We start from the raw sequence: 10,781 nt of genomic DNA, 5'->3' as shown, positions 1-10,781 counted from the left end.
CCAACTTTGTTTCTTCACTCATTAATCTAATTGAGACAAAACAACGTACACGAGATTAAGTATTATAAAAGACTTCGGGAAAATATTCACAAAATCATTAATAAAACAAAATAAATGAATTGAAGTTTTTTATTCATATAGTAGTGGTTAGAGTCTAATGAAAATACAATTGATGAGTTGAAATAATACCATAATCAATTATATACGTGTAATCATATCATATATGCGAAATAATGACAAATCTATAATAAAAGGTTTCATACCAGTGAGAAATAAGTCAAACAGTGAAACAAATCGCCTCATTTTAGTGATGCCGACGCCGATCTTTGCTACTAGGTAAAAAGTGAATGCAGATACAAATTTATAGCAAATTATTTGGACAAAGTGTGTGTTGGGTAGGCACGATGTGTTTTGAAGCCTAAAATGGATTGTTACGTATGATATTTTTAAAGTTAACAACAATTAAAGGTAATGGTCTCATTGTCATACCCCAAAATTTGTCTTCCATTCTACATTTTTTATCTGACTTTTTGGTTTAAGATTCATTTGCACTCATTGATGTCAGATACACTCATATCATCTATTGCATTTCAATTCATCATAGATTCAACGGTTTATGATTGTTTATACCGAACCCAAACCTAGTTTTTGCTTAAGACTCAAGCCTTATGGTTCATGACCTTGTAATCATATTGAACAAGCCTAAACTTTAATTCTTGTCTGTGGGGTGTTTCATGTTCATTGACTCATTACTTAATCTTGGAACCCTAATTCTAGGTGGCATATGATGTGAGCTTTCTTATGGAACCTTGGTGATTGTCTTTGTTCATCTGATTTGCTTTAATCTTGTGAAATCCTAATTCTATGGGTTGTATGGTTTGAGTTTTCTTCTTGAGCCATGATGCTTGATGCTTGTTGCTTGTTCACATAACCTTATTGCTTGTCTTTAAATCCTACTCAAGAGGTTAAACCATCTGTTCATTGGTGGATTGCATCATGTCTTTGTGCTTGTTGATCCATGTGATTCAAGACCTTATGTTATTCATGGCATTTGATGCATTTATATTACACATATTCAAGTTTCCTGGTTTGCATTCATATCATTCATGGTTTCGTTGATCCACCAACTTTTAGTTCATTGGTGCATTTAAAAGTCCATTTGGTCATAATGCATGATTCGAAGATATGATTCAAATTTGAAGTTTGGGTGGGAAAGTCACAATTTGAAATAAAAAACATTTTTGCATTGAAATAAATAGATTCATTTTCATTCAATAACTCATTTGCATTCATGCATATGTCAATCAAATCATTCATACAAGAAAATAAAATAAAAAAACTTTGACTTATAGTTGACTTTAGTCGATAGTTTACTTTTGGTAAACTTTGACCAAAGTCAACTGACTAAACTTTGACATAATTTTTTTTCATGATCTTCAAATAATCTTTTCCATTTCATTTACCCATTTTATTTGGAATTGAAGTTTGATGTTTGGAAACATTTTGCATTTTTATCTTTTAATCATTTGCATCCATACATGAGTGATTTGAAATGGCAAGGTAAGCAAGACTTTTGATTTGCATTGGTCATAAACATTAACATTGCATTGAAATCATCTTTACAATAAGTCAATCCCTATTTTTATTACATCACATTATCATTTGAACACATTGATTAAAATTAAGAAGAAAAGGGCTATTTCATCGAATTTGCAGCCACCATTTCATTGCACCTCCAAAGGCCTCCACATGCATCCACTTGCCATGTCATAGAAAATCAGTCTTGGGCCTGAAATATCACAACAGTCCAAGTTCATTCAACACAGTAGCCCAATACATCAACAACTTAACAAGCATAATAACACATTTCTAGCATAATTTTCAGCAACTATTTTTCAACTAGCATGTAGCAGGATTGACCTCAGTGCAACTTCCTAACAGAGTTCATCTAGCTTAGTAACTAACAGAATTCATTTAACAGTTAACGAATTCACTCAACTTCCACTTCATTTAGCATACACTAACTAACACTAATTTCATAACAATTTTAACAGTCTGTGTTAATTTCAAACATTTCAAACTTCACAATAGGACTAACTAATGCAGTTCAGCAATAACTAACTTTGATTGCAATTACTAAACTAATCCTAACACTGTAATTTAACAACTAACCCAATCGTACACAAATCTCAGAGTTCATCGATCTCGATCACTTATCACTACTTCGTTCAAGCATCACAGCCAAACAACAAGAAGCACGGAAGAAGAATAAGAGTGGAGAAACAGAAGAAGGAAGCGCAAAGAAGAGGAGAGAGTATCACTACGTACCTAATTCTGGTTCATCTTCTTCTATTTATCTTCTCGCCGAAGCCTCCACATCGGAGTTACTCTTTCTTCCGTCTTTTCGTCGTGAGCTTGTTATCATCGTGTAGAGATCCTTCTGAGGAGAAATAACCCTAACTTTATCATTTGATTCCACGCGAATTCGCCATTTAATTTCATCTCCAAGCTCTTAGGGTTTATATTATGTTGTAATCAATTTGAGTATTCAAAGTGGAATTTGTAGAAATGGACTTAGGATGCGGATATAGCATATCGAGACGGTTCTAAGGATGTGATCATGGTGGTGATACGACCTCCGCCGCCGCCAGAGGAGACGAAGGAAGTCTGATTCCGGCGCGACGAAGGAAGTCTGATTCCGGCGCGACGAAGGAAGTCTGTTTCCGGCCGTTTTAGGTTTGAATCTTCGTGTTATGATTTGAACGTTGAGAGACCCCTCTTTTCATTTGTCTTAGAATGGATTTGGGCCTTTGGCCCAAACATTACTTGCCTGCACCCCTGATTCACTTCACACACACCCTGGTTGAGGCTTCATTGTAGTATTGGGCCCATCAGAATGGGCCTGCGCCTCTATTCCTGCTAGGCAGACCCCTATTCTGCTTTGCACACACCTTTTTTTCTTTTGTTTATTAATTCATTTTCTTGTTTTTTTCTTATTTCAATTTCTATTCCTATTTTACACTCTTGATTTTATTTCACTTCTACTATCACTTGATTTTATTTTTAATATCATTTTATTCTTGCACTATGTTTCATTTTATCTTTAAGCATTATAATTTGAATAATTGCATTATATTTTAATTTTTGAAATCTAACTAATAGTTACTAACTTCCAACTTCTAATTCAATTTTTAATTCAATTTTGTGCATCCTTTGGTTTTGACTTTAGTGATTGTTTGATTGATCAAATCTTCAGCATTTCAAATCACTCATAGATGGTCCCTTGGTTGATTCAATCTTCTCTAATTCAATATGTTGATAGATGGTTATTTGACCATATTTTTTGCACTTTGAGTTATTGATAGACCATCCATTGGTATAGCATATCTTTGAGTCTTTTGATTTGTTGATAGATGATCCTTATGTGATTGCTTGAGTTAACTACTAACTCCTAACATTTATCTTATTGAAATTTAATTTCCTATATTTACATTTTTTATAATTTAAATCTTGCACATAAACATCCATTTCATTTCATATTATTTTATTCTAATTTTTGTCACATAATCAAATAATGAACCAAAACATGATAAGATCCAAATACTTAAAAAACCTAATTCTCTTCTTTGAGACCCTAGCTTGACATGGAGAACACTGTGGACTTATGGACTTGATTGCAACTTTGTATTCAGGTAATTTTGATTCTCACATTCATTTGTTCAAGTTAGCACACATTAGCACACACATGGCTTACTCTTGAGCTACCTAACAATGAGACTTAGGCTTAACACACTTGTCACACACATGACTTACTCTTGGGCTACCTAACAATGAGACCATATGATAGTCTTTGTATAATCATGCATTGTGTTTTATCCATCTCATTCCCTTTGATTTAGCTTGATCAGATTACATTTGATCAACTAGTTCCTTTGAATTTGCACACATTCCCTTTGTCTTTGTCAAGTGACCATAAGTCTCTTGGTCACTTGATGGGACTTGTCTCTGTTACTTTAGAGCTTAGCTTCCCAATAAGTACAAGACCTCAAGCTCAAGTCAAGGCATCAACCATCTACCTCATCCCCATAAAGCATCTCTAAGAACCTATTTCAACAACTTGTCATACATTGACAATGATTGCATGTCATGAGCCTTAAGAAATAGAGAAGGGGTGAGAGGGGGCATCTATATCCCCATTTTGAATATTTTGGGTACGGGACGAATGACCCAATTGCTCAGAGTATTCACCTCTATTCATAGACTTTAGTGCGATTCAAGTCAATTCACTATCAAGTCTACAACTAGCTTTGTGGCTCTCATCTCAATTTCTTCTTGGTTTTGACACCATTTTTCTTTTCTCTTTGGTTTAAACACCACAACTATGGGTTGACACCTTCATGGTTATACACCATTTTCTTGGTTTAAACACCACTTTCTTTTCTCTTTGGTTTAAACACCACAACTTTGGGTTGACACATTCATGGTTATACACTCATTTCTTGGTTTAAACACCACTTTCTTTTCTCTTTGGTTTAAAAACCACAACTTTGGGTCGACACCTTCATGGTTATACACTCCTTTCTTGGTTTTAACACGACTTTATTTTCTCTCTGGTTTAACCACCACACTTTGGGTTGACACCTTCATGGTTATACACCCCTTTCTTGGTTTTGACACCACTTTTATCTTCCCTTTCTTGGTTTTGACGCCACTTTTATCTTCCCTTTCTTGGTTATGACACCATAACTTTGGGTTGACACCTTCATGGTTATACACCTCTTTCTTGGTTTTGACACCGTTTTTATCTCTCTTTCTTGGTTTAAACACTGCTTTTATCTTTCTTTCTTGGTTTAAACACCACAATCATTTTCTTTTGGTTTAAACACCACTTCAGTTTCAAGCCTTTTTTGGTTTAAACACCACCCCCGATCTTATCTTTCTTTAAGTTTTAGTCCTCCTAACTATAGAGCTCTGACTTTCTCATTGCACTATGAGAATACGTAGGCACGAGGATGCGAATCCTTGGCGCACTTCTCTTTCTTTTCCCCCTTTCTTTCTTTGGTTCCACGAACTATGAGGCCCTGGCTTTATCATTGCACTACGAGAATACATAGGCATGAGGGCCCTAATCCTTCTCGAGTACTCTTTTTCTAACCCATTTTCTATTTTACAGGTGCATGAAGATATCAACACCCATCCAAGCAAGAGCAATCAAAACATTGCCCATGAAGTATCATGGATGTGAGGGATGTTAATATCTTTCCCTTACATAACCGACTTCCTTACCCGTTTCTCTTTTCCCTTTGTGTTTTATCGATATTTTCCATTCCCTCTTTTGGGATAAATAATGTTCGATGGTGACTATGTTGTATGTTTGATTGTGCAACGCGTTCGAGTATATTCAGTCCAACTTCACCCATTAAGACAGCTTAGTTGGTAGCATTTCTATAGGGACATCGGGTGCAGGGGAACAAGTTCGAACCCGTGACATCCCACTTATTCATCTTTAATAAGGTGGACTCTACCCATTAGGCTACTTAACCAAAAAATGGTAATAATGTATATATTACAAAATATATGAAAAATAATAATTTTCTTCAAATTATTACATGGATTTATGAAATTTCTTTAATTATACCTAACACCGTCATTTCACAGTCCAACTCGATGATACAATCTAAATAACAAATCTCACCATACAAAGCAAAAATAACAAATTCTACCATCATTAAATCAAGGAGAAAAAATTGTTTTCACAAAGCCACAACTCTCAATCTTTCATATGTGTAGCAACTAAAATCTACCATCATTAACATTGATCTTTTAAGAAGTTGATCTTTTTAGAAGTTCAAGAGACAGTAACAAATTCTAGAGGACAAAACAATACACCATAGTACATCCACTACAATGCCTTGTTGCTACCAAGGACAAAGTAAACCATAATCGCCTGATTTCCTGCGCCACAAGCATGTCACATTACAACTTGTCCCCCACATGCTAATCGTACCTGATTTTGCAGTGGTACATGTCATACCCTAATTTTTAACCCTAAGATCCCACATCTCATTTGCATCTTTTTCATACAAGCAAGGTCACATCTTGACCTTTCCCCTATCCATTTTTGGGTTTGCTTCTTGCAGGGATCACCAAGCACCTCTTTGTTGTAGCTTTGTGTTTATTTGATTCATTGCTTATCTAACCACTAATCAAAATATCAAAAATATATCTTTTTCCTCTTAAGTTTATTGTGCAAGGTAGGGCTTCCCAAGTCAAAGCATCTCAAAGTTTGGTGGCCTACTTCTCAAGAAAAGTCAAAGGTTCATGTGTTTATTTCCATGCCTTCTTCAATAAGTAACTTCAAGCTTTGAGCAATTTAATGAAGATGAAATCAAGTACACCTTATCTCGAGTTCATATGATCACCCGTGTGCTTTAGAATGCAAGTAAGATCCAAATACACAAGCTTATTCTAAGGGGTTTGACCTAAATGTCAACATTTTAAAGTCAAAGTTCTAAGGATCACAACTCCTTCAATTATCAACATTTTTAAATCCCCCTTTTTGCATATGAGTCTTCTTAACATCCTCTACAATTTCTATTTACATGACAAGATCTAGTTATGCTTGGAGGATCATTAAACGTTTAGAGACATTATAGGTCATTTGTGGACTTAATGAAATTTGACCTATCTCCAAGTGACTTTTTCCCAACTTTCAAAGATCATAACTTCTTCAATTTTCAACATATAGAGTTGATTCTTTTTTTCCAACGCCATTCGTGATACCCTCTACAAGTTTGCTTCAAGAATCAAGGTCAATATATGCTTGGAAGGCCATGAAGTTCATTGGGACATTATAGGTCACTTTTAGCCATGAAGCATTCAAATTTTTCAAAGTTATGGAACCAGTATTTTATGCCAACTTCAACACACCATAACTTTATGCTCAAGCATCCAAATGAAACCTTTCTTGGCTCATTGTAATCTTGGCCATGATGTTAACACATTGCAAAAAGAATGGGATCAAAAAGCCTCTTGAGTGGGATGCCCCGTTGAGTTGAACATGGTGACTTGAAACTGAAGAAATCACCATTGCCCGAAATTTGATCATGACTAAACTCAATTTCAAGCCAAATTAGCAAGTGTTTTGGTCCTAAACATGGTTAAACAAACCTCCAGAAGTTAATTGATACTTAAAATGCATCATTCGACTGAGTTTTAAGGAGTTTCAAGTCACATTTTTCACACACTTGGATCAAATTCGTTTTGCACGAATTCAACGTCATTGCACATGTATTTAGATCCAATTACATTGCTTATAAATAGAAGAAACTCTTGCCTTCATTTGCAAGCTTTAGAGAGCCAAGAAACCCTTGCTGCAACTTGAAGTTTTTCCAAAAAATTCAACTATCGTATTTTGAGTTTCAGCATGTCTCAATCCATTTTCTTGATTCTATTAGCTCAATCGACATCCTCTAAAACTTTTGCAACAATTCCCAAGCTCTAAGGCCTTCTGAATTTCTTCAACTAGATCGAGTTTCATCAACTTCTGATCACCATCTGGATAAGGTAGTTCTGAACATCATTTAAACTCAAACAAGTTACCATAATGTAGTCCTTCACTCTCTGATGCTTTCCCCTAACTTATCTGGTGTTGATTGATCGTGTTCACTATTTAATTTTACTTTTCGTATTTTGCTTGTTTCTGAAACTTCTTTAAAATTTCCTTTGCTCAGTTCACATAAATGATTTTAAACCAAAAGGTTGAATTCAGGATGAGAAGAGGATCACAATGATGGTGGTCTCGTGTCTTGAAGTTACCAAACGATGAAACTTCGATGAGAGCTCACTAGAGAAGATGACCAGAGTATTTCTCAGGTGGTCAGAGTTTGGACCAGACACATTGGCATTTTGAAATGTTTTGATTGGTTAAATTCAAATTGAATCCCGTGTTCTGATTATAGCATGTTCCATCGCATTTCTCATCATTTGGAGTGTTGGATCTGCCAAGTCAATTAATGAGGCGTGATCCAACGTTCCTGGTTTTTTCTAATTTTAATTCTTTTTCTTTTATTATTTTTAATTGCTTTTTCTTTAAAAATTCGTAGTAATTTCATTTTTTATCCAAAAAATCTCAAAATAATTTCTAAAATTCTCTTTTATTTTTCTTCATCTGATTTTTATTTTTCCATTTTTTATTTCATTGATTTTCTATTTTTATAATTTTTCTCTTTTCTACTTTATTTTAATTGGTTCAAAAATATTTTTCTGCATTTTTTAATTATGAGAATTTTATTATATGTTTCTCATTTTATTTTCAACCTTCCATAATTTTCTTGGCCATTTATTTAGTGTTTTGAAGGACTTTGTGGATTTTCCTTTTTATTTCCATTTTATTGCATTTTTAATTTGTTTGACCTTGTGGATTTCTGTTAGCCTTGGATCATGATGATTTTGACTTCAAGTCTCATCAAACTCAATGGATCTTGGATGTTGATGGGGTGAAAACCCTAATCCCCCAAAATGGATGATTGATTTTGACGATGACTCGATCAAATTTGTGATTCAATTTGGGTGTGACCTCTATTATCCCCTTTCTTCTTCATCCCTCTCTTTTCCCTTTGATCAATTGGATGAATTTGTGTCCGTCTTGTTCATGATGTATGGATTGGTGCTTGATGAACTTTCATCATTTCAAATCTACCTTCTAAGTGATCATGAATCATTTAAGGTACTTTGGATTGATGCATAAGTTTGTCCTAAGTGTCATGAAATATGGATTGAAGTAATGGACCATCCTCTTAGCCTTTATGCTTGATCATCCCCTTTCATTTTCTTTTCTTGTGTAGCATAACTTTAGGAGGAGGATTTTTATATCATTTCTCTAGTACGTATTAACACAAACATTATTATTGATCGGCCTCAGATAGTTGTGACTTCTACATAAGTCCAATTAAGATTGGTTAACATAGTGTTAAATTTGTCCCAAAGGCAATAACATTTTTATATGTGAGATTGTAAGTCTCATATTCCTCATGGTATTGTGTGAAAAGTTTGCTCATTTTCCATTTGTAAGAGATAGTGGCATACTTGTTGATTTTATCCAAGTTGGAGCCCTTCTCATAAATGATGTATAGGTTCATATTTTCATGCTTGTGAGTGGATAGTTTAGTGTTCTCCAAAAAGTGATCAAAACATCTTTTCTTCTTTCACTAACATTTACTAACATCTTATTATATTAAATTTATTTTAGTGTCATTTACTTCATGCTTTTATTTCTTGTTATTTACTTTATGCTTTTATTTTAGCATCTCATATCATATTTACTCTCTAACCATTTAGACCTTTGTTTATGTTTATGCTCTTTTTCCTTTGTCCATTTGGACTTTCATTTTCTTTTAAAATACATTAATATTGGTTATCTTGGTTCATGGACTTGTGATTACTATCCTTGGCAACTTTGTGGAGTTATGGACTTAGAATTAGGATCTTGACCTTTGCTCTGGGACTTGTGACTTGAGACTATGGAATCCATTTGATACCTTTGACTTTGGACTTCTCTATGAAAACAAAAAGTAAAAATAAACATTGTAGATGTGGATGAATAAAATTGTATTTTTATTAATGATAATAATGAAAATGCTCCAACAATGTTTCACTTATCCCTTGGGCATGAGAGAAGGATTTTCTTAAACAATAAAACAAATTACTTTGAACGATGCATAACAACAAGAACGTCTACAGCAATCCAGTTGTTGCAAGTCTGGCCATGTATCACAAAGTTGGCACACGCTTCGTCTTCATCACCATTTTCAATGATTGCAACTGAGTATTGATCATCCTTGTGAATGAACCCTCCACTGCGGAAAACTTTTTGCATATCCTTGAAATTTATGTTGAATGGACCTTGTTAAAATCCCAGCCCTGCTTTGTTCTTGTTCCTAATAACTTCTACAATGCGACCCCATTTGCCGATGCTACCAACCTGAATAACCTCTTTGGCATCCTTCAGAGAAGACATGGCTGCCTCAGTCTTCTTCAATTCATCAGCAATAGTTAAAGCTTGTAACGGAGTTCCAACTTCTTCTTCAGCATCCACATAGGTGAAGGATGACAAATGGCTCACTAAAAGCGCTTTCTCCCCCACCAACAATGACAAGCTTGTTGTTCTTAACAAATTTCAATTTCTGATGCAGAGTAGATGTCACAGCGCCAGCTTCATGAATCCATGGCCTTCCCAACAAACAGTCGTAGGCCGGGTGAATATCCATCATTTGAAATATAATTTGAAAATCACTTGGACCTATCTTAATTGGAAGGTCCACCTCTACAATGACAGTTTTTTGGGAACCGTCAAACGTTTTAACAACCACGCCATTGTACCTCATCGGGGCGCCTTGATAAGACAATCTTACTAGAGTTGAATTGGGCAACACATTCAATGATGAACCCGTATCAACCAATACATTGGACAGAGCATCCTATTTACAGTTCATTGAAATGTGGAGTGCCAAGTTGTGATTTCTACCTTCCTCAGGAAGTTCTTCATCACAAAAGCTTAAATTATTATAAGAAGTGATATTGGCAACAATATGGTCAAACTGATCCACAGTAACATCGTGTTCTACGTAGGCTTGCTCCAACACTTTCTGCAAGGCCTCCCTATGTGCTTCAGAATTCATCAGCAATGACAACAGAGAAATCTTTGACGGTGTTTGGAGCAACTACTCCACAACATTGAATTCACTTCTCTTAATCAAACGAAGTACCTCATTATTAGCCTT

At 34.9% G+C, this 10,781-nt stretch overlaps 1 long non-coding RNA gene across 1 annotated transcript; it reads right to left on the bottom strand.

Moving 5' to 3' along the window:
- Positions 1–1,571: 1,571 nt before the first annotated feature.
- Positions 1,572–2,764, bottom strand: LOC127123751 (uncharacterized). The gene is made up of 2 exons (XR_007803592.1): positions 2,329–2,764; positions 1,572–1,789 (listed from the first exon to the last, which is right to left on the bottom strand). It is a non-coding gene; the product is annotated as an uncharacterized LOC127123751 (long non-coding RNA).
- Positions 2,765–10,781: the final 8,017 nt, after the last annotated feature.

The sequence above is a fragment of the Lathyrus oleraceus genome, chromosome 1 (genome assembly GCF_024323335.1).
Source record: "Lathyrus oleraceus cultivar Zhongwan6 chromosome 1, CAAS_Psat_ZW6_1.0, whole genome shotgun sequence".
In the NCBI taxonomy this organism is placed as follows: Eukaryota; Viridiplantae; Streptophyta; class Magnoliopsida; order Fabales; family Fabaceae; genus Lathyrus; species Lathyrus oleraceus.
This window is presented reverse-complemented; position numbering and strand designations above follow the sequence as displayed.